A 22,781-nucleotide genomic window follows, 5' to 3' on the forward strand; every position below is an offset into this window, starting at 1 on the left:
TGTTTCTTGTGTTCTTGATTTTAGCCATTCTGGCAAGTGTGAGGTGGTATCTCATTGTGGTTTTGATTTGCATTTACCTAATGGTGACTGATGTTGAGCATCTTTTCACATATCTGTTGGCCATTTGTATGTCTTCTTTGGAAAAACGTCTATTTGTGTGTTTTACCCATTTTTTAATTGGATTGATTTTGGGGTGTTGAATTTTATATTCTTTTTAAAAATTTTTAAATTTAAATTCAATTAACCAACATATAGTACATCATTAGTTTCAGATGTAGTGTTCAATAATATATCAGTTGCGTATAAGTTCTTTATCTTTTTTGGATACTAACTCTTTATCAGGTATGTCATTTGCAAATATCTTCTCCCATTCAGTAGGTTGTCCTTTAGTTCTGTTGATTGTTCCTTCACTGTGCAGAAGCTTCTTATTTTGATATCGTCCCAATTGTTTACTTTTGCTTTTGTTTCCCTTGCCTCGGGAGACATTTCTAGAAAGATGTTGTTTGGCTGATGTCAGAGAAATTACTGCCTATGTTCTCTTCTAAGATTTATATGGTTCCAGGTCTCACTTATAATCCTTAAAACACTTGGACTTTATTTTTGTGTATAGTGTAAGAAAGTGGTCCAGTTTCATTCTCTCAGAAGTAGCTGCTCACATTTCCCAGTACCACTTGTTGAAGAGACTGTCTTTTTCCCATTGCATATTCTCTGCCTCCTTGGTCGAGGATTAATTGACCATATAATTGTGGGTTATTTCTGGTTTTTCTATTCTGTTCTGTTGTTCTACATGTCTATTTTTGTTCCGTGCTAGTATGACGCTGCATTGATTACTACAGCTCTGTATTATAACTTCAAGTCTGGAATTGTGATACCTCCAGTTTTGTTTTTCTTTTTCAAGATTGCTTTGTCTATTAGTCTTTCTTGGTTATATACAAATTTTAGGATTGTTTGTTGTAGTTCTATGAAAAATGCTGTTGGTATTTTGATAGCAGCTGCAAAAATCTGTAGATTGCTTTGGCACAGATATTTTAACAGTATTTGTTCTTCCAATCCACAAACATGGAATGTCTTTCCATTTCTTTGTGTTGTCTTTCATCATCACTGTTTTATAGTTTTCAGAGTACAGGTCTTTCACCTCCTTGGTTAAGTTTATTCCTGGTTATTTTATTACTTTTGGTGCAGTTGTAAATGGAATTGTTTTCTTAATTTCTCTTTCTGATGTTTCATTATTAATGTATAGAAGTGCAGTGATTTCTGTACATTGATTCTGTACCCTGTTGACTTAACTGAATTCATTTATCAGTTTTAAAAGTTTTTTGGTAGAGTGTTTTGGTGTTTCTATATATAGTATTACATCATCTATAAATAGTGAACGTTTTACTTTTTCCTAACTAATTTGAATGCTTTTTATTTCTTTTTGTCGTCTGATTGGTGTGGCTAGGACATCCAGTAGTATGTTGAATAAAAGTGGTGAGAGGGGACATCCTTCTCTTGTTCCTGAGGTTAGAGGAAAAGCTGTCAGTTTTTCCCAATTAAGGATGACGTTAGCTGGGTTTTTCATATAAGGCCTTTATCATGTTGAGGTATGTTCCCTCTAAACCTACTTTGTTGAGGGTTTTTATCATGAATGGATGTTGTACTATGTCAAATGTTTTTTCTGCATCTATCAAAATGATCCTGTGGTTTTTATTTTCTCTTATTGATGTGATGTATCACATTGATTAATTTGTGAATATTGAATTACCCTTGCATCCCAGGGATAATTACCATTGATTGTGGTGAATGACTTTTTTTAATGTATTGTTGAATTCGGATTGCCAGTATTTTGTTGAGGATTTTGCATCTATGTTCATTGGAGATATTGGCCTGTAGTTCTCTTTTTTTAGTGGTGTCTTTATCCGGTTTTGGTGTCAGGGTATTGCTGGCCTCATAGAATGAATTTGGAAGTTTTTCTTCCTCTTCTATTTTTTGGAATAGTTTGAGAAGAGTAAATATTTACTCCTCTTTAAATGTTTGATAGAATTTACCTGTAAAGCCATGTGGTCCTGGACTTTTGTTTTTTGGGAGTTTTTTGATTACTAATTCAATTTCATTGCTGGTAGTCAGTCTGTTTGAATTCTCTATTTCTTCCTGATTCAGTTTTGGGAGGTTATATGTCTCTAGGAATTTATCCATTTACTCTAGGTTGTCCAATTTGTTGGCATATAATTTTTTATAATATTCTCTTACAATCATTTGTATTTCCTTGGTGTTGGTTATTATTTCTCCTCTTTCATTTGTGATTTTGTTTGAGTCCTCTCTCTTTCTCTCTCTCTCTCTCAATGAGTCTGGCTTGAGGTTTATCAATTTCGTTGATCTTTTCAAAGAATCAGCTCCTGGTTTCATTGATCTGTTCTATTGTTTTTTTAGTTTCTATGTAATTTATTTATGCTCTAATCTTTATTCCTTGTGCTGGTTTTTGTTTTTGTTTGTTCTTCTTTTCCTACACTTTTAGGTATAAGATTAGGTTGTTTATTAGAGTTTTTTTGCTTCTTGAGGTAGGCCTGTATTGCTATGAGCTTCCTTCTTTGAACAGCTTTTGCTGTATCTCCAAGATTTTGGACGCTTTGTTTTCATTTTCATTTGTTTACATGTAATTTTTTATTTCTTCTTTGATTTCTTTGTAGACCCACTCATTGTTCAGTAGCATATTATTTAACCTCCATGTGTTTGTGCTCTTTCTGGATGTTTTCTTGTGGTTGACTTCTAGTTTCATAATGTTGTGGTCAGAAAAGATGCATGGTATGACTTTGATCTTTTTTAATTTGTTGAGACTTGTTTGTGGCCTACAATGTGCTCTAATATGGAGACTGTTCCATGTGCACTTGAAAAGAATGTTTCTTCTACTGTTTTAAGATAGAATGTTCTGAATATATCTGTTAAATCCATCTGGTCCAGTGTGTCAATCAAAGCCATTACTTTCTTATTAATTTTCTGTTTGCATGATCTATACATTGATTTAAGTGGGATGTTAAAGTTCTATATTATTGTATTACTATAGATTCATCCCTTAATTGTTGTTATTAATTGTTTTATGTATTTGGGTGCTCCCTTGTTGGGCACATAAATATTTACTATTGTTACAGCTTCCTATTGGATTGTGCCTTTTATTATTATTTTATTTTTATATTTTATTATTGTATACTGTCCTTTGTCTTTTAGTCTTTGTTTTAAAGTCTATTTTGTCTGATATAAGTATTGCTATCCTGGCTTTTTTAAAGATTTATTACTTATTTTGAGAGAGAGAGAGAGAGAAGAGAGAGTGAGTGTATGGGGGAGGGGGCCGGGGGAAGGAGAGAGAGAATCTTGAGCAGACTGCCCGCTGAGCATGGAGCCTGATGCAGGGCTTGAGCTCACGATCCTCAGATCATGACCTGAGCCAAAATCAAGAGTGAGAAACTCACATGACTGAGCGACCCAGGAGCCCCTGTCCTGCTTTTCTTTAAAAAATTATTTATTTATTTATTTATTTATTTATTTATTTATTTATTTGAGAGTGCACACATGCAGGAGAGGAGAGACAGAGAGAGTGAGAGAGCAAGAGTGATCACGGGTGGGGGAAGGGGCAGAGGGAAAGGGAAAAGCAGACTCCCTGCTAAGCAGGGAGCCTGATGCAGGGCTCCATCCCAGGACCCTGGGAACAGAGCCTGAGCTGAAGGCAGATGCTTAACCAACTGAGCCACCCAGGTGCCTCTTATCCTGGCTTTCTTATCACATCCATTTGCATGATAAATATTTCTCCATCCCCTCACTTCCAATCTGCATCTATCTTTAGGTCTGAAATGAGTCTCCTGTAGGCAGCATATAGATAGGTCTTGCTTATTTATCAATTCCATTACCTTATGTCTTATGATTGGAACATTTAGTCCATTTACATTCAAAGTAATTATTGATAAGTATGTATTTATTGCCCTCTTGTTGCTTGTTTTGTGGTTGTTTTGTAGCTCTTCTTTTATTCTTTCTTCTCTTGATCTTTTCTCTTATGGTTCACTGGCTTTCTTTAGTGATATATTTGGATTCCTTTCAATTTATTTTTTGCATATCTGTTCCTGGTTTTTGATTTGTGGTTACCATCTGGTTTGTATATAACGTCTTCTTCATATAGCAGTCTATATGAAGTTGATATTTGCTTAAGTGAAACCCATTCTTTAATCCCTCCTTCCCCAATTTTAGGTATATGGTGTCATACTATTTACATCTTCATTTTGTGAGTCACTTGACTGATTTTTATAGGTATGTTTATTTTTACTGCTTTTGTGCTTCCTACTTTTCTTACCTTTTCTTACAGCCTTTCCTTTCCACTCAAAAAGTCCCCTTTAACATTTCTTGTAGGACTGCTTTAATTGTCATGAACTCCTTTAGCTTTTGTTTGTTTGGGAAACTCTTTATCTCTCCTTCTATTCTGAATGATAGCCTTACAGGATAGAGTATAGTTGGCTGTGGATTTTTCCCTTTCAGCACTTTTAATACATCATGCCACTCTCTTCTGGCCTGCAATGTTTCTGCTGAAAAATCTTCTGATTGCCTTATTGGGTTTCCCTTGTATGTAATTGTTTTCTTTTCTCTTGCTGCTTTTAAAATTCTCTGTCATTACTTTTTGCCATTTTAATTACTATGTGTCTTGGTGTGGACCTCCTTGGGTTGATTTTGTTGGGGAGATCTCTATGCCTCCTGGATGTAGGTATTTGTTTCCTTCCCCAGATTCAAGATGTTTTCAACTATTATTTCTTCAAATAAATTTTCTTTCCTATTTCTCTCTCTTCTTCTTTTGGGATCCCTGTAAGCATAAACGTTATTATGCTTGATGATGTCACTGCATTCCCTAAGTCTGTTCTCATTTTGCATAATTCTTTTCTCTCTCCGTTCAGCTTGATTATTTTCTATTACTCTGTCCTCCAGGTTACTAAGTCATTCCTCTGCTTCTTCTGGCCTGCTATTTATTCTGTCTAGTGTATTTTTAATTTCACTTGTGTTCTTCATCTCCAATTGGTTGGTTTATTTTTATCTCTTTTGTTTTGTTTTGCTCTTTGTTAAGGGTCTCACTGATGTTCTCCACTCTTTTCTCAAGTCCAGTGAGTATCTTTATGATCATTACTTTAAATTTTCTATTAGCCATATTACTTATATATTTTTCACTTAGGTATCTTGCTCTTGCTTTATCCTGTTCATTTGGGACATATTCCTCTGTTTCCTCATTTTGTCTGACTCTCTGTGTCTCTTTCTGTGTGTCAGGAAAGTTAGCTACATCTTCTTCTCTTGACAGTAGGCCTTATGAAGAAGAGGTCCTATAGTGTCCTGCAGTGCAGTGTCCTCTCTTCACCAGAACCTGGCATTTCAGGGGTGTCTCCTATATGTGTTGCGTGCACCCTGCTGTTGTGTGCCTGCTACTTTTTCCTTCAGTCCAATCATATGTGGTGGCTTTCTTTGCCAGTTGTGGGTAGTGTTTGGTCCCCAGCTGGGGTGGGATGCCCAGTTTTAACAAGGTGTATAGTGAATGGTGTTTGTGAAATGAGACTGACCACTACTGCTGGAACTGAGGCCGGCCTGGGAAGATCTGAAAAGCACTCATGGAAGGGTGGGCAATTTTTTTTTTGAAAGGGAGGCAATTTTAACAAGGTACAAATAGGGCTTCTGCAGGGCCTACCACCACCACTGTGGGGACCGAAACCCTGTAAAATGCACAGGTTGAGAGATGCAGTGCTGGCAATGTTTGTTCTGATCTTCTCCAGGCGGGGACCAGCAGTGCTGGTACTGAGGCGAATGTGAGTGGAATGGGCAGATCCACCAAGGTGTGTGAGGGTGGGGCTTGGTGTAAGCAAGTTAGGTAGTGAATTTTAGTTCTCTGCTGGTTCTTGTAGGTGGCCATACATTTGTGCTGGGGGGAGGGAATGGGCAGAAGAGTGAAATGGCACCTACCAACTTCTTTGTTCCTGGGGGAGTCTCCCTGTGAACACTGCCCCTCCAGGACATGCTCTGAGATGAGTAAATAAGTAAGTCTCCCCCAATATGTCCCAGGCATTTTTCAAATTGCTGCTTTTATGCTGTATCTCCATAGGCTGTTTGTCATGCTGTCTCTTAAAGGGCAGGGGCTCAGCTTCCTGTCATCCACCAGGCTCTCCCAGAGCTGAGCTCACTGATTTTTAAAATTCCAGGCTTTAAGTCTCACTGCTTGTAAGAACTCAAGAAATTTGCCCCCTCTTGCTTTCTAAGCCAAATATTATGGGAACTCATCTTCCATGCAGGCTCCCTGGTTTGAAGGTCTGTTTTTCTTCCCTCTCTGTACCTGTGGCTCCCTCCATTCCATGGACCACTGTGGTCCATTTAGCTCTCCACCACATCTCCACCCTTCCTACCCTCTTGGATGTGTCCTCTTCTCTACTGTTAGTTGTGGAGTTTGTTATGCCAGTCTTTGAGTCATTTTCTGGGTTGTTTACACTGATATGAGTGTTATCTAGTTGTATCCTTGGGATGAGGTGAGCTAAGGGTCCTCTTACTCCATCTTCCCAACCTCCTAACAGAATTTTTTTCTCCCATAGCTATGTCTTGAACTGAGATCAAAAGACATGTAAATAGAGAGAAGATATTCACAAATGATATATCTGATAAGGGGTTAATATCCAAAATATTTAAAGAACTTACACAAGTTAACATACAGAAAACAAAAGTGGGCAGAGGATCTGAATAAACATCTTTCCAAAGAAGACATAAAGGTGGCCAATAGATACATGAAAAGATACTCAACATCACTAATCACCAGGGAAATGCAAATTAGAACCACCTCACACCTGTCAGAATGGCTAGAATCAGAAAGACAAGAAATAACCAGGGTAGAGAAAAAGGACATTGAGAAAAAGGAACCCTCATACACTGTTGCTGAGAATGTAAATTGGTGCAGACACTGTGGAAAACTGCATGGACATTCTTCAAAAAATTCAAAATAGATCTACCATATTTCTACTACTGGATATCCCCCCCCAAAAAAAATGAAAACACTAATTCAAAAAAAATATGTGCACCCCTATGTTTGTTGCAACATTATTTACAATAGCCAAGATATGAAAGCAACCCAAGTGTCCATTGATCAATGAATGAATAAATTATTGGTATTTGTATATGCAGTGGAATATTATTCAGCCATAAAAAGGATGAGATCATGCCATTTGTGACAACATGTATGGATCTAGAGGGTATTATGCTAAGTGAAATAGACAGAAAAAGACAAATACCATATGATTTCACTTTTATGTGGAATCTAAAAAACAAAACAAAGAAAGAAACAAAGAAAAAGCAGAAACCAACCCATAAATACACAGAACAAACATGGTTGCCAGAGAGGAAGGGAGTGGGGAGATGGGTAAAATCACTGAAGGGATGTGGGAGATACACACTTCCAATTATGGAATAAATAGGTCATGGGGATAAAAAGTACAGCATAGGGAATATAATAAATGGTATTGTAATTGCATTATATACCACAAATGGTAACTACACTTATGATGAACATAGCATTATGTATAGATTTGTCAAATCGCTATTTCGTACGCCTGAAACTAAAGTAACATTGTAAATAAACTATATTTCAGTTAAAAAAGAAAGGCATTCTAATGATTGTTAAATGGTCCCTGTCTAATTCCCTAGAGGCTTAGGACCCTCCTGTACTCTATTCTACTCTGCTGCCACCTTAAACCATCTCATACTCCATCCCATTCTTAATGAGTGGAGTGAGGGTCACCAAGAGATTGACCCAGTAGTGACTGCTGGCCTGCTGGGATCTCAGAAGTTTATTGCTAGATTCCTTTTGGCTGTATTTCAAAAATCTGTCAGCCTCTTTTCTTCCTTCATAGTTCCCATGTCAGGCAGGGACTATCAACCACTCTCTCTTAGTCACCCACTGGTTCCTGGAGTTCACCTATCAATGTACTTGCTCCTGGAATCCATACGACAGTCCCCTGGGCAGATCTAGCTCTATCTCTCTGTCCCAAATCCTCATCATGCATCTTTCCTCTGTAGTTAACCAGTAAATTTACAAACTGTGTCTGAAACACAGCCAAACAGAGCTCTCATGGGAGAGTTTGGTGCAAACGCCCAGCAAATACCTCTAAAATGGGCTTTATATGCTGCCTAAATACATAAGATACAGAAATCCTATAAGTCTTTGAAAATAAGTATTGAGAGAGCCCTGTCCCATCCTTAGTCAGAGGCTGGAAATTCTGAATGTCCTCAGAGAGCTGCAGGTTTATTTGATAGATGCTTAGGGAACTAGTTTCATGAATCCTGGATTGTTGAATGCGAGCCCTGCATATGTTGGAAAAGCATGACTGGTTTGCAAACTGTTGGGGACAAATGCCTTGTTTTTCTTCTGGCTTGGCTTTAAATAGAGAGTGGGAGGTTGGGCGGGGACAGAGGGGGAGTAGAGTGAGAACAGGCATTGTTGTGCAGGGTTGCGGATGCCCCTGCATGAAATCTGAAACAAAAACCAGAGCCCCATTTGGCAAACAGCTTTTAGGATGAGTCATGATGAGGAAAGTGGGGCTGGGTGTCCACTCTTTGTACTGCCTGGGATCAGGGCAAATATTTAAATGGCTGGGAAAGTAAAGTGGGTGGGAAAAAAGATGAGGGAGAGAGAGAGGAGTTAGTTACAGGCTTGGTTAACTTTAAAGGAAGAAAAAAAGGAAACCTTTTATTTAACATTATTAATTTTAACCAGAGAAATGACCTTCTTTAATTTTTCAAAGCCCTTAGGAACCCAGGGGTTTGGAAGTTATAAGAAGCCTAAGTTGGACCCTCCAACTCCGTGTTTCTTATTATTTCTTTGCTGTACGTTAGAATCACCTGGGGAGTAAAAAAATCGCAATGCCACTGTTGCTCTCTAGACCAATTCCATCAGTATCCATGGGAGTGGGGCTCAGGTGTCAGTAGGTTCTCAAGTATCGCAGGCAATTCCAATGTCACAACCACGTTTGAGAACTACTGCTTGAAGTAAAACTGGACAAATGGTTGCTGTGTGATAAGACTTATACCAGGTATGAAAAGCACAAAGAGTGACATGAAATCAGAATCTTAATAAAAAAGAAAACAACACTGCAAAATGCAACCTGTTTTCCTTCTGACAATTTGTTCAGTTAGGCACTTTCAAATTAAAATTAATGAGACTGTTTTGTGTTCACATTTCCCTTGACATATAATACAGATGTAGTCACCTCTTTGTTTTGTACTCCTAGACCTACCCTGTTGGCTTCTGTTTTCTATATTCAATCTATTAAAACTAAAGAAGAAAAGGAAACAAAAGTTCCCAAGTGGCTTCCTATCTTGCTATTAGGTCTTATAAAATATACCAGTTTTGGTGGATTCTTTATTAAAAATACATAGAACATTTCCTTCCAATACTTTTTTTCATGATTCCAAAATTTGTCTTAGAACTGAAATAAGCAATTTGATGTGTTGTTCTGGAAATAACTCCACTATTCAGAAGGATCTTGTTGTACAATAACTTCTAATGACAAAATAACAACAAAAATCTTTGGTTTCCTTCAAAAGGATGCTGCATATATGGGGCACAGTTCATCTGATATCTATTTTTTATTCAAATGTAATCTAATCTCAGTTGGGTATAGGTTGAGCCTATGGCTTAATTCAGGGATATTTTTACTATTAATTCATATTATACAAACCTAGCTGAAAAGTCTCTTATTATTCTGTTGAAGCAAATTTAAAACAAACATCACAACTCATAGCTATTATTATCATTATAAAAAATGGTGGTAATGATCCACTTAGCCTATCCTCATCCAGGTTGAAAGAAATTTTAGAATTAACTGGTCAATAAGAAATTGGAGTATGACTCAAATATTGGATATTGTAATAGAACCCCTGACTTTGTGATAGCAGTGCTTCTATACCTACTGCATCTCTATCTAACTCATCTATACCTATATCTTTCTATGTATTTTAATATATATTATATGTGTGCATTTTGTAAATATAATTTTTCTCTTCTATTGGCATGGAAGTTATATTTTTTATCTCCATTTCTTAAAATTTAAAAATGTTTCATTAACTAGGACTAAACTTAATATCTCCTGTATGAGTATTTTAATTACATTCAACCCCTCTCTTCTTACATATTTCCTCTACTGTCTTAGTTCTATATTGTTGTTAATCCCAAAATTAGATATTAATTTGTTTTGTATTACTACCTTTTAATTTGTTTTATTTGGTATCAACATTATCCATGTAGAATGGCTTACAGTCCAAAAAACCTATAAGGTTCTTGGGAGAAATATCTGTGCCATGTCTTATCCCTCACCATCATTTTCTGAGGCCAAAGGGACTATTTTCAGTGCTACTAAATCACTCTTTTGGTTTTACCTCCATATTTCTAAATAAATATTGAAAAATACTGTTACTCTTGATTCTTTGGTTTTAGTGATTGTTGTCTTCCAGTATAAAAGACAGGATGTTACACAAATATTCAACATTTATACTACTATGACTACACAAATATTAATCCATATAAGGCCAGATAGCATGCTATCATCACACTTCCTTTCCTGGAAGGGTGTTCCTGTTTTCTCTGAAGATAACAGTGGTTTTGAAGGAAAAAAAATGATAATGGGGTTATCATTTGATTGTTTTGTGTTGTGTTTTGCTTAGTTTTCTTCATACTTATAAATTCAAGGCCAAATTTTCCCCTTGTTATATAAATCTCTTTTCAATATGTTTAAACCATTCTAGGATAATCTCGCTGAGCCATTTCCTTGAAGAGTCCTGTGTGTCATTATCTTTTCACCTTTTCTCTCAGACTGGTTAGATAACCCTGAGAAGAAACTTCCAGTACCCTGACTGGATGGTGTAATGCTGCTTGTTAGCATTCTTGGTGCTAAGTGAAAAAAAGAATGCTAAAGTCTTAATATTGTGTATGTAAACTTAATCTTCTTTTTTTCATATGATACCCTTGTTTTCAAGTCTAGAACCTCTTTGTTTTACTCTCTCTCTCAAAAAAAAAAAAAAAAGACCCTCTTATTCAGAGGGGCAGTTATCTGACTGGGTAGTAGGAGGGGATTGTGAGAATTTGCTTGTTAAACAGACTTTTAATAAATCCTCTTATTTTGAACTCTAATGCCCCTCCACTTCCAGAGGTAACTCATACCTCCAATACAGAGTTCTGTGATACAAATCAGATTGCTCTAGGCTGAAGATACATCTCTCTCAGGTTTGCTAAATTAGTGAATACTTATTTCTCTGCTTTCCATCTTCCATAATTGCTATCTTTCTTCTTTGTTTGCGATGCTCTTATGAATTCATGCCTTAAAAAAATTTCTTCATGTTTGGTTTAGTGGAATTTCAGGAGACTGTAGAAAGAAATGAGTGTGCTGAACTTAAGCAAGTTAAGGTGTATTCAAGTTAAAGTTACTGATATTCCATGATTTTTTTTAGAGCCACATATTTTCCAATTTATTTGTTCATCATTCTTTCTTACATTCAGTCCTTTCTTTGGTATCTTAAGAAGAATTTTCCTTCTTAAAGCATGTACTTTAGACATTCTTTTAATGCAGCTTTGCTGGTAAACTCTGTTCTGTTTGAAAAAAATAGTTCACCTTTATTCTTGAATAATATGTCATATATTACAATTGTAGTTTCACAGTTGTTTTCTCTCAGCATACAGAAGATATTAATCTTTTGTTGTTGAGAAATATGTGAGAACTTATTCTATTCTCTGTGTCTCTTAATCTTTCATATTTGCTATGTGTACATCTCTGTGTTGAAATCATAATTTTTTCATATCTTTCTTTTCTACTGGGTATGTTTTGTTGTTGAACCCCCTATTTAGTTTCATGACTTAATTTTTTTATTCTTGGAAGTTCTATTTGGTGTTTTAAAAATCTGCCTGATAATATTTTATACTGAGTCATGTATTTTTTTATTCTTTAATCACTTTAAGTGTACCTGTTTTGTGGTATATAGCCAATAATCTATCATATGAATTTTTGGAGGGTTAATTCTGATTCTTGATCTTGGTAGGTGTTCTCTTCCATGTGTTTTCTAACCTTGGATTATGACTTCATACTTGATTAGTCTATCTAAGGGAATCCTGTGAGGACTGGAGTGTGATCCTTCTGATAAGATTTGAATTTGCTTCTACCAGGGAAACTCAGGATCACTTTACTTTCTTACACTGATTTGGGGCTTCCTAAAATATGTAAGTTGTGTAAATGTGAATCCCAAATCTGTAAGAAGCAAACTGATGGTCTCAAAAATTCTCAGGGAAGAGAGTTTTAAATTTGTTTTGTTTTTGTATTCAGAGCCCACGTCAATTTGTCAGTGGAAACAAATTTCTTTGTCATTTTCTTTTGCTGGTAGATTCTTTCTTCTATTTCACCCTTTCTTTGACTATGTACTCCTGTAAGGAATTATTGAGGAATCTCAGTTCAGACCCCAACTCTTGACCTTCAGATGGCCAGAGATGATTTCCCACCTTAGTTTCTGGCTGTCCTTGTATTTTTGTCCCTTGGGGCATTTTAAACTTTTTTTGTGGGCTCTATTATGCATTTAAAATACTGTTATTCCAGCATAGCAAGACATTTTATATTGGAGGGCTTTCTTTCTTTTTTTCCCAAAAATAGCTGCTCTGCTGCATTGCCAGAAATGGAAGCCATGGTATATCTTGAAGACAAGGAAAGACAAGAGAACTGGTGACATAGACAGGAAGGTTTTGAAGCAAGGTAGTTAGATGAGATCCAGAAGATAGGTTGTTTGGGAAGGAATAAAATGATAACTGCCAACAAAACATCAGACAAACCAAACTGAGGGACCTTCTACAAAATAACTAGCCTATACTATCTTAAAATGTCTAGGCCAAGAAACAAAAAGTAAGACTGAAGAACTATACCAGATTAAAGGAAATTAGAGACATGATGGCTAAATGAAAGACATGACCCTGGATTGGGATCCTATACTGAAAAAAAAAAAAATAGCTGTAAAGGACATTATTGAGACAATTGATGAAATTTGGATATGAATTAATATTATCATATTAATGTTAAATGTCTTGATCTTGATACCTATACTGTGGTTATATAAGATAAGGTATTTGTTTTTAGAAGATACACACTGAGGTATGTAGGGGTAAAGGGGCCCAATGCTATTAAATGGTTTAGAAAATAATATGCACATACACACATATGTGTATACACACACACACTATATATATATATATATATATAGAGAGAGAGAGAGAGAGAGAGAAAGGGAGAGAGAGAAAAAGATTGAGAGGCAGAGTAAATAAAAGAGAGAATGATAAAGCAAATAGATCAAAGTGTAAACAATTGGTGAATCTGGACAAAGGGTATATGGAAATTCATTGTACTATTCTTGTAACATTCCTCTAGGTTTGAAATTATAGCTAAAAAAAGCTTTTTTAAATGAAGAAATGCTGAGGAAGCACTTTGGGGAATGTCTAAATTTAGGAGGAGAGAAAAGGAAAACAAGCAGGTGCAGGAGGCAAAGAGGAACAAGTTATTGATTTGGAAGGATAACTAAGTAAGCATAGTCGACCAAAGTCAAGGGGATGTTTAATTTTGTCAAGAACAATGTCTACTCCCCATGTACCCACACTCACGTTCACAGATACATCAGAAAATATTTCAGAACAAAGAGAGTCTTCATGTCCCTGCAAACAAATGGTGCAGTTACTTTGTGAATTACCTAAACTAAGTGGTGTTATGATTCATTGATTCACTCGGCAAATATAACATCCTCATTTTTTAAAATAACTTCTCCTTTTACCATATTAAATTAATATCTTTGGAGTAGCTATAGTCTGAAGAACAGGATCTGACATTTCTCCTTTTCAAAGCATTGACTAGAATTATACTTTTCAGACAGAATAGTTTGTGATTATTGTGGAAATTTTATAATCCCATTCTATTAATGAGAATGATCCTTTCCCTTATAAGATTTGGGGTTTTCAAAGTTAAGGCATAGTTTCTATATCAAACTTTAAGTTAAGTTATACTAAAATTATGAAATATATAATTTAATTTGGTAATATCATGCACCAATTATTTTATATCACTGTAGCTATTACTTTAGTATTCTTGTTGAAAAGGCAATGATTTTGCTGAACAATTGGGGGAGAAATGATCATGCCTTCTTTCTTTAGCACTCTAATTAAGATGTTCAAATAACCAGTACTCCCTGCTGCTTTAGAGATGGTAGGAAAAGTTGGGGGAGGGAAGACTTGATAGAATTCTGCCTTTGAAGGAAAAATGCCTACTTAGATATTTTAAAAATAATTCTCACTAATAGCTTTACTTAAGAATTTAAGCATTTTGGGGAACCTGGGTGGCTCAGTTGGTTAAGTGTCCAACTCATTTCAGCGCAGATCATTATCTCATGGTGGTGAGATTGAGCTCCATATTGGGCTCCATGCTCAGCAGGGAGTCTGCTTGAGATTGTCTCTCTTTCCATCTCCCTTTCCCTCTGCCTCTTCCCCCCCAACTTTCTCTCTTGTGTGCTCTTTCTCACTCTGAAATAAATAAATAAATAAATTTTTTAAAAGAATTTAAATGTATAATTAACCACCATAGCTCTGTAAGTGCTATAAATCAATTATATATATATATATATATATATCTGTAAAATGATCATATATATTTAATGTTAGGTAACTGTTTAGTTCAGATGTTGACAAACATTTTCCGTAGAGTCAATAGTAAATATTTTTGGTTTCGTAAGCCATGAAATCTTAGTTGCAACTGGTCAGCTCTGTCCTTAGAGTGTGAAAGCAGCCATAGACACTATGTAAATGACTGGGAGTGGGCATATTCCAAGCAACTTTACTTACAAAAATAGGCAATTAACTAAATTTGGCCCTTGAGCCATAATTTGCCATTCCCTGCTTTAACTAGCTATTTCATGTTGGAGCTTGTCAGCTTATATTAAGGGAAATTCAATATATAATAATTTGCAAAAACTTTTCAGTTTGGAGAAACATTCACTGATTGCTTATGTTCCCCCAGTATTATCTGTCGAGGGCAAAAATCAGGAGAAATAGTCAAAAGTCAAGCTTTGAAAAACAACCTATCTGTGCTAATAAAGAAAAACAATACAAAATAAAGTCTGAAACAAAGGAAAACCAAAGATCTAGTTTTTGTTAAAAATTTTTAAAAGATGGTCTCATTTTGCTGTCTTCTAACTGCCTCCCAGCTATTATGCCTTTCCTTTACCTGCCATAAGAGGTGAAGGATTTAAGGAGGTCAGTCCTTGGGCTCTAAGTTATTTTTGGATTGAAGAGTTTTATGGATGAATGAATGAATGAATGAATGAATGAGTTTGTATTTTTGGTAGTACATCTTCCAAGTCAAACACTCCTCTCACAAGAATTTGACATTCAGCTTTATTAGCTCTCCTTGAATAAAAATGCTATCATCCAAATTACACATAAGCTTCTTAATTTGGATGGTATCTTTAACTAACATGACAATCAGGCCCAGTTTATTGTGTAAAAGAGGACCAATGTTGTGCTCCTGGGTGGCTCAGTTGGTTAAGCATCTGCCTTCGGCTCAGGTCATGATCCCAGGGTTCTCGGATTGACTCTGCATTGGGCTCCCTGCTTAGGGGGGAGCCTGCTTCTCCCTCTGCCCCTCCCTCCTGCTTGTAAACTCACTCTCTCTCTCTCTCTCAAAAATAAATTAAATCTAAGAAAAAAGAGGACCACTGTTTTAACATCATTCTCACATTATAATCTTAAAAGCAGTAGTCTTTGATGAGTATTAGGCATATTTTAATTATTCAAGCAATAGCTTGAAGTTCAAGTTAATGAAATAAAAAATACATTCTTTCAGAGTTTAATCTAAAATATTAACCTGAAGGTATTTATTATCCATAAGGAGTTTGTTGACTTATTGCTAAGACCACTTTCCAATCAAAGTAGGTTTATGTCCTTTTATCATTTATCAAGTACTTTTCATGTATCTTATCTCCACTGATCCCAATAACAACTTTGTTAGATTTACCACCTTAAAAGATTTTTTTTGAATAAGTGTTGGGAAAAAATACACACATTTTTACATACCTCATCTTGAGGTAGAGAAAATGTTGTATTCACTGTTGTATCCCAGCACCTAGTACAACTACTGGCATGTAATAGGCACTCTGTAAATATTTGTTAAATTAATAAATAGGTGAATGAGAAAGCAAGACACTTATTAAAGTTTCTGCTATAGAGATGAGACAAAATAAAATTTTTTCAGAGATGTTCAATAATTTGCCTAAGGGTGAATGGCTAGTAAGTGGAAATAGAGCTGGAATACAGGTGAAATAAAATAATGTATATAAATTGCTTAGCACAATGCCTAAGGCATACTAGGTGCTCAATAAATGTACCTTTTGGATATTCTATACACGCATTTACTTACTTTAGTGTTTCTTTCACTATGTTGCACCATAGTAATAGTAGATGTGATAGTCATAGAAAGTAATTCAGTGTTTCAAATAAGTTAAGTCTTGTCTATTAAATAGCATCTACTAAAAAGTAAATACATCCCCAAAAGCTAAATAAGTTCTCTTTTCTTCATTTTCACACATTATCAATTAGTTGATTTAAAACCCAAAGAAATTAAATTGAATTTTATGCAAGAGCATAAAAATCCAACCATCAGCTATTCATCATATACCAATTTGCCTGTGTCAAAGAGGAAAATTTCCATTTAGCCCTCTGAAATCTATATAGGCTGTTGTTCCCTTTTGCAAATCCTGAGCCATTTACTCTGTAAATTACCGTGAGTTGCAAACAAAAGCCCAGAAATAGGTCTGTGCAGATTCACACCAGTCAGGCAGCTCTGTAAATAGTCAGCCTTGCCTGAGTCCTATTTTAAATACCTTCATTATTAACGATGTCATGTCATCCTTAGAGCTCTTTACCATGCAGTGAGCCCCCCAAAATAAGATTTTGAACATTTCAAACCAGGCACTGCAGTCTTTAAAGAAATTATTTAGCCATATTGCTGCTAAACCAAGCCACCATTGATACAAACAGACATTTTACTTTCACATGGCTGTTATTTGGAGGGTGTCACATTTTAGTAAGGGCGGAGAGTTCTTTTTTTCAATAAAGGCTCATATTTATTTTTTAAACACAGATGAAGTTTTCTTGTTTCAACTTTCTTAAAGATTTTGTAGGGAAGTCTTTAAAGGGAGTGTTTATATTTTATTACCAGGTGATTGTTTTACTGAAAGACTTTTAAAGCATGATTTCTAGGTCCACCGAATGAATTTTCCAACATCCTCCTCATTTTAAAGCCTTTTCTCTATAGTGTTACTTTTGCCACAAGCATTGAAACTGTACTTTGAAAAGGCAAATCTAATTTGCCTGCCATTAAGCAGCAGATTGATGTTTTAGAGAATAGTTTGAGAAAGATGCTTAAGATGAGAATAGCCAGAAGATAAAGTCAATGTCAAGTCAAATGGATTTGCCAAAGGTCACTCAGCCAAATTTGATTCAGGTTCTTTTACCTCAAGTGCCTGTGCTCTTTCCACTATAGCAGTCTGGGAAAGATTCAAAATTTGCCCCTTCAACAATCCAAGAAGAAAATCACTAATGATTAGGAGCTAATGGAGACCATGAAAATAACCCAAAAATGTGTGCATATATATCCCCAAAGAATGGACAGCTCTAAAGTTCAGTAAGCCTCTTTGAATAAAGTATGTATTATCATCAACAACATGGGCAACATGTGCAACTAAAACATAAGGAAGTATTAACAACTATAGAAACTTATTTTTTTTGGCTGATTTACAAAAATATATATATAACCCCTTCCCTGGTTCCCTAAGTATCACACACACAAGACTGACTCCAAACTACTGAAGTCTTCAGGATGTTCTAAAGGAATTTTAACACAGAAAAAAAAGAACACTTAAAATTGATTAGCAAGCCCCAGTGATCCTAAAGTCCCATTACAGGGAGCCTTGTACTGCCTACCTGTTGTAGACCCCAGGTTTCAAGTTCAGTTCCCAAGCTTCTTCCATATTCTCTTTAGAGTCTCAGTAACAAATGAGTCACCACGCTCCAGAACATTTTTAAAATACTTTGATATCCAAGTAACTTCCATACAGTGCTGAGACTTCCTTTCACATTATTAAACTGAGTATTTAATATTTACAGCCTAAAGTAATGGTATTTAGATTGCTTCACTAGAGCTATTTACTTTATACAGGTGTAACTAAAGCAACGCTTTGGAATTCTTTCTAAAATATGGAAGATCCACAAGTAGGTGAGTTAAAGTCTGTACCTAAAATGGCTAGAACTTCTAATGTAGTGGTTTTGTCATACAAAAATGTGAAGTTCCACATCATTGTACATCCTGCTATAGTCATATCAAAGATGAATTAATTAACTTATAAACTACCACCTGGTGTTCACTATAGTTTTAGAAAATGTAGAAGACCTCATATTTAAAATTTTAGACTCTATATAACTTCTCATGAGTAATATGAAGGTTGGTCTGCCTCCATTGAAAAGAAAAGAAAAATTCAGCTGGAGTTATTTAACAGCTCATAAATCACCACTATTCTAAATGTAATACACTTAAAAATTGTTTAAGTTTTGTCAAATTTTTCAAATGGAAATTTGAAATATAAGGTAAAAGGAAGAAACATTCCTCAATTTTAATTTCAAAATATCCATTTGGCCATTGAGTTTTATCAAATCACTGGTTCTCCAAAAGGAATACTAGATTAAAGATAAAAATGGGTTACTATGCACATTCTTCCTGGATAATACTGTTCACTCATGAATTTCCCTACTGTGTACATGCAAATGAATCTAGCCCATATATATTTCTCTACTTAATATCTCTCTTCTTATTTTCTGAGCAATTGATTACAAAGTAACTCTGCTTGGATACACTTCAGGTATCTAAAATTTAGTGTTTTCTACCTCTCAGAATAACATTAACCATAGAGTTCTGTATTTCAACATCCCTTTCAATTCATAGCTACTGAGGCAAGAAGCCTACTTTGTCTCTTCATGCTCTTCAACTACATCCCACTTCCATACGTGTCTACTCAATAATCAAGTCTGGCCATTTTACTTCCTTATAATTTCTTACATTTGTCCACTTTTCTTTATCACCATGTCATTCTCAACCTTAGATGCATTGAAAATGCCTGGAGGGCTCTTAAAGATTAGTAATATAAGACTTTTGCTAATCACCAAGATGGACTAACCGGGACTAGATTTACTATCCTGCATGAAAGATAAACCACAGATCCAAGAAGCTGAACAAAACCCATGCACAAAAAATAAGAACACCAAGAAACACCAAGGCACATTATAATCAAATAATTTAAAACCACAGATAAAAATAAAATCTTAAAAGCAGCCCAAGAAAAAAAGATACACTAATAAGAGAGTAACAAAAAATTATGGTAGACTTCTTATTGAAAATAATGCAAACCAGAGTACTGTGAAGCTACCTTTTTGGTATGTGAATTATATCTCAACTAAAAACAAGCATCACTTTGTTACTTGAAATCCTCAGAGGAGGAAAGATGGCAGAAGAGTAGGGGACCTCGTTTCATCTGATCCCTTGAATTTATCTAGATAACTATCAAATCATTTTGAACACCTATGATTTCAACCTCAAATGTAAGAAGAATTGCTGGAATTCTACAAATAGAAAAGTGACTACTTTCTGCAAGGTAGGTGGTGTGGAGAAGTGAACCTGAGGGGATATTTGGAAGATTAATGATGGGGGAAGGGAGCCTCCGTAAGTCAGCTACTGCAAAGTGATAAAGCCCCAGAGCACAAAATTGGAACCTTTAGAAATCTGCTCCAGTGACAGATGTCCCTTCCTGAAAGTGCTCAAGTGGTAAATCATGGCAGAACCCTAGGTGGGACAGTGTGGTCTCAGGAATCCCAGGGTCATGGAAAGAATGGGGGTGCCTGAACTGGCAGAGTTCCCAAGCATTGGAGCAAGGAAACCAGTTACAGTCGGCAAGCTCATGAGGGAGCTTTCAGCTAGGTTCACCGTAAACGGTGAACCGGGGCACCATCGTGTGACAGCCTCTCCGAGTGGAGCCCTACAAAGGGCAGAAATGTGGGGACCCTCGGCCTTCCCCCGGGAGGGGTGGAACAGTGCATGCATGATTGGGTGACTGCTCTCCATGCCTGGGCCCTGCAGAGGGCAGAAAGACAACAACCCTACACCTTCCCCTGGGAGGAAAGATGGGGGTGTGAAAAGCAGGAGTCCACAGAGTTTGGCACACACACAAAAGTGAAGATTGCTTATCCCTGAGGGTTTACTGAAGAGAGGGGGCTGCAATCGTTCAGCTCCGGGGCTAGAGGCTGGGGCATAACCATTTTTATTTTCATCCTCTAAAGAGGTGCAGAAAGCCTTCAGGAAACAAAAGCCACATAGAGCAATCAAAAGCCACTTACACTGAGCCCAGCCCCCTGGGAAGGGGTGGTGCAACTCTGCCCAGGAAAAGACACTTGAGAATCAGCACAGCAGGCCCCTCCCCCAGAAGACCAGCTGAAACAACCGGAGAACACCAAGTTTACAGAGCACTTAGGACTGTAAAACTGCAGTGCTAGGGGAAAAACATATATAGAATTGGAGGTTTTTTCCTCATGATTTATCTTTCACTTAAAAATTTTCCTTTTCTATTTTATTTTTTGCTTTTCAACAAGTTCTTATTTTTTTTTAAAGATTTTATTTATTTGACAGAGATAGAGATAGCCAGCGAGAGAGGGAACACAAGCAGGGGGAGTGGGAGAGGAAGAAGCAGGCTCATAGCAGAGGAGCCCGACGTGGGGCTCGATCCCATAATGCCGGGATCACGCCCTGAGCCAAAGGCAGACGCTTAACCACTGTGCCACCCAGGCGCCCCTCAACAAGTTCTTATTTTATCAACAGTTTTAAAAGTCTTTTTTTAACCATGTAAGAAGCATGTAAGAGTTCACAAATGGAACCTCAGTTATATGACCAACTGATTTTCAACAAAAGTGTATAGGCAAATACATGTTACTGGTACAAATAGATGTCTTTATATTAAAAAAAGAAAACTGGCCCATTTCTCACACCATATATAAACTCAAACATAAAACTAAAACTATAAAAGTCTAGAGGAAAGCATAGAGAGTTTTTGTGAGCTTATTAGTTAAATATTTATTAGAAATGATGCCAAAAGCACAATCTATACAAGAAAAAAAATTGATTAATTGGGCTTCATCAAAACTAAGAACTTCTGTTCTTCAAAAGACTATTAAATAGATGGAAAACAAACCACTGTCTAGAAGAAAATATTTATAATTCACATATCTGATTATGAACTTGTATCCAGAATATATAAAGAACTCTCAAAAGTCAATTATAAGAAAATATATATCCTACCAACACATGGGAAAAAACATTTGAAGTATTTCATCAAAGAATGTATATGAATGACTAGTAAGCATGTAAAAAGATGTTCAAATCATAAGCAGAGAAATGCAAATGAAAATCACAATGAAAAACCTCTACATACCTATTAAAATGGCAAAAATTAAAAGTGCTATCAAGTGTTAGCAAGGATGTGGAGCAAATAAAACTCTCATGTACTGGGAATGTCAAATTGTAAAACCACTTTGGAAAAAAAGTTGGTAGTTCCTTTGAAAGTTAAACATATGCCTAGTACATATCCAGACAATCCATCCCTACATATTTACCTAAGTGAAATGAAAATATATGTTCATACAGAGACTTGTACCAAATATCCATAGCAGCTTTATTTGAAGTAGTCCCAAACGGGAAACAGCCCAACTACCCATCAACATGTGAATGGGTAAACAAATGGTGATATATTCATATAATGGAATACTACTCAGCAGTAAAAAGGGATGAACTGTTAATATATGTAGCAACATGGATGAATTTCAAAATAATTATCATGATTGAAAGGAGTCAGAAAAAATTAAGTACATATTGTATTATTCCACTTATATAAAATTATAAAAAATATAAGCTAATATGTAGTGAGAGAAATCAGATAAGTAGTTGCCTAGAGATTTAGAGGGGTGAGGAAGAGCAGGACAGAGAGATTACTGAGGGGTGCAAGGAAACTTTTAGGGATGATGTATGTGTGTGTATAATATAGTTTTTTACTTGATGATGGTTTTATGGGTACATACATATGTTAAAACTGATCAAATTGCACACCTTAAAAATGAGCAGTTTATTGTACATCAACTTTAACTGAATCAATCTTTTAAAATGTGAAAAAATAGTAAGGTCTAAGTCCCACTTCCAGAGGTTCTAATTTCATTTGTCTCAGATGTGCCCTGGGCATCAAGATTTTCTAAAATTTCCAATTGATTCTAATGTGCAGTGGGGTTTGTAAACCCCTATATTCTTACGTTTAGCTAACATCACCTTCATCTAAACTGATTCTGTTTCTTAAAGGACATCTTTCTTACAGTCTTACTTCCTTCCAAATCATTCTGAACACCTTAGCTAGGGTGATAATTCTAAATGCAAACCAGACCCAATCATTTTCTTCCTTAAAATCTTCCAAGGCTTCCCTCCTGCCTTTAGGATAATGCCCCAACTCTTTTATGAGGATCAACCACTAATTTATTTCTTGCCATTTATCCCTCAGTCTGTTCTCCAGCTGTCTGGAACTGTTTTCGCTTCTTTGAATTATCCAGTGCTCTCTACCTCTGAGCCTCCATCATGCCATTTTCCTGCCTGGAACACCTT

The sequence above is a fragment of the Ursus maritimus genome, assembly GCF_017311325.1.
Source record: "Ursus maritimus isolate PB19 chromosome X unlocalized genomic scaffold, ASM1731132v1 scaffold_X1, whole genome shotgun sequence".
NCBI classification, from domain to species: Eukaryota; Metazoa; Chordata; class Mammalia; order Carnivora; family Ursidae; genus Ursus; species Ursus maritimus.